The following is a 2809-nucleotide window of genomic DNA, read 5'->3' on the forward strand; positions in this document are numbered from 1 at the left end:
AATAATTGACGATATTGGATATGTTAATCTGAGATAAAGACACTAGCTTAGGAAAGGATGAACATCAAATCGTCTGGAAGACTAATAATAGCATAAAATTACAATGCTATCGACAAATAAAATTTTGAAACTTCCTGGCAGATTAAAACTGTGAGCCGGACCGAGATTCAAACTCGGGACCTTTGCCTTTCGTGGGCAAGAGCGCTTGCCCGCGAAAGACAAAGGTCCCGAGTTCGGGTCTCGGTCCGGCACACAGTTTTAATTTGCCAGGAAGTTTCATTTCAGCGCACACTCCTCTGCAGAGTGAAAATCTCATTCTGGAAACATTCCCCAGGCTGTGGCTACGCCATGTCTCCGCAATATCCTTTCTTTCAGGAGTGCTAATTCTGCAAGGTTCGCAGGCATGCTTCTGTGAAGTTTGGAAGGTAGGAAACGAGGTACTGGCAGAAGTGAAGCTGTGAGGATGGAGCGTGAGTAGTGCTTGGGTAGCTCAGATGAAGCCCGCACGGTAGCTCAGCCAGAGGGCTAGCTACCCTCTGTAATAAAAAAGCTCATGGATCAACAACGAACTTGAACAAGTGTCATGGGACGTCCGCCCCGAACAAATACGACCAATTACGAACAAAATGAGATTTTCTTTTTTTTTTTTAAAAAAAAAAAGATGGTAGAGCACTTACCCGCGAAAGGCAAAGGTCCCGAGTTCGAGTATCCCAGGAAGTTTCATATCAGCGCACACTCCGCTGCAGAGTGAGAATCTCATTCTGGAATTCTAGAAATAAAATTGTGCTGTTTCCGCAAACACGTAGAAAAACGCGATATCGACGTTGTCTTTGTCGTCAGCACAACGCGCGCTGTGCGCTGCTCACACGTCCAGAAAAGAAGATACGAACGCTTTTCGTTTGTTTAGGTCCGATCGGTCGCGAAATGGAAGCAACAATAAAAATCGAAAATGTTTTATTTGCAACATTTAGCTACGTCTTCCAGCTACTTCTCTACATAGTCATCGCAGTGACTTAAATATTTATCGTAGAGTTGTACCGAGTTTCCAATATCCTCGTCACAAAAGGCAGCCACCAAATCTATACGCTGGTTTGCAGATCGTTGTCTCATCCAATATGTTGTCTTCATAGCCAGCTGTTTATGTGTGCGAAGAGATGAAACTGGCAGTAAGAGCAATTGGGTACCCGCAAAATGTAGGAGTATGTACTTCATGGCGAATTCCAAGTGGGCTGAGGAGTTAATGGGACTTTGGATTGAGGAGGGAGCCGTAGCAGCGTAGTCTGAGAAGTTGTGCAAAGCCACTGTGACAAGGTGGCGGAGTGGTTAGCGAATCTGTTAGGTGAGCAGGAGACCGGGGTTCTAATCGCAGCCTTAACATAAATTTTCATTTGTCGCTTGAGTCTGCATATATATATATATATATATATATATATATATATATATATATATATATATATACAACAAATGTATAACAAATGAGAGAAAAATATTATATAAAACAATGGTATATCCTGTTATTATATACGCAGCAGAAACTAGAACAAGAACGAAAAAGATAAAACGAAAGTTTACGGCATTGGAAATGAAGGTACTGAGGCAGATCTGAGGAGTTAAGGAGTTACGATATGAGACAAGTGAAGAAATGTATCGACAAGGGAACGGCGTGGAATACGAGATGTTAATAAATGACTGAAGAAAGAAAAATGAAATTGAAAGGATCGTGTGGAAAGGATGGACCCCACAAGACCAGCTAAAATTCGTAATCGCAATGGAAACGACTACCTGGACGACTACCCATGACATGGGACAACACTTGGTGCAGTACACATATGGTGTGAGGCCGACAAACAGGGCTAACCGCGGGCGGATAGATTTCCATGCAGTGAGTCGAAGCGAAGACGGCGTCCCCAGGTGGCGTCCGAATCGTCACCTATAGAAAGACGGCGAGCCCTGGAGAGACAAAGAGGGGCTTCTTGTGGCTATTTAAACCTTGAAAGGTGGCTACACTGAGCCACAGCGCCAGAGATCGCGCTAGAGAGTATTGTTCCGCCGCCTCCACTGGCAGTGATTATTGAGAACTCGTAGTGGGCAGTGCTTTGGGAGAACTCGTGGTAGTCTGTGCTGAGATGTCGTAGTGAGGAGTGTTTGTTGAGATGAGCTAGTAGGCAGTGCTTGCTGAGATGTGATAATGAAAAGTTCTTGTTGAGATGTGATAGTAGCGAGTCGGTGTGGAGAGATTGTAATGTCTAGAGTGCTTTTCATCAATATAAATTAAGGTAACAAACTACTTTTCTTTTCTTTCTCATTATTTCAATGTCCTGAATAATGCGTCATTACAGGTTCAGTCAACAAAGCATCTGGCGTGTGTTCTTGTAGTAGAGTGTAATTCTGGGTTTTTTTCGCAATTATAGTATTTCTAATTTTCTTTTATCACGTCAGTATAATTGGTATTTAAAAATTCTTGTCTTGTTGAAGAAGAACCGTGCCAGATATGCGTTGAGTCATACTTCCACATACAGAACAGTTATACTTGTGCTTTGGTTTCGTAGGTTTTATAGTTGCTGGGGACTTAATTGTGTTAATGAAAATTTCCATTTCATTCTTTGTTGTTGTTCTATGCAGTCAGATTGCGTAATAATACTAGTCAGGGCCAACCGTTACGAGACTTCGTAACCGAACAGACAGTTACTAAAGCAAAAAATTAAAATTATTTGCATTATATTTTAATTAAGCCCTCATGCAACCTTCCTTGGTTTTTCGTTTGTTGCGGTCCGATTGGTAGCGAAATGAAAACCACAGTGTAGATCTG

Source organism: Schistocerca nitens, chromosome 6 (assembly GCF_023898315.1).
Source record: "Schistocerca nitens isolate TAMUIC-IGC-003100 chromosome 6, iqSchNite1.1, whole genome shotgun sequence".
NCBI lineage: Eukaryota > Metazoa > Arthropoda > Insecta > Orthoptera > Acrididae > Schistocerca > Schistocerca nitens.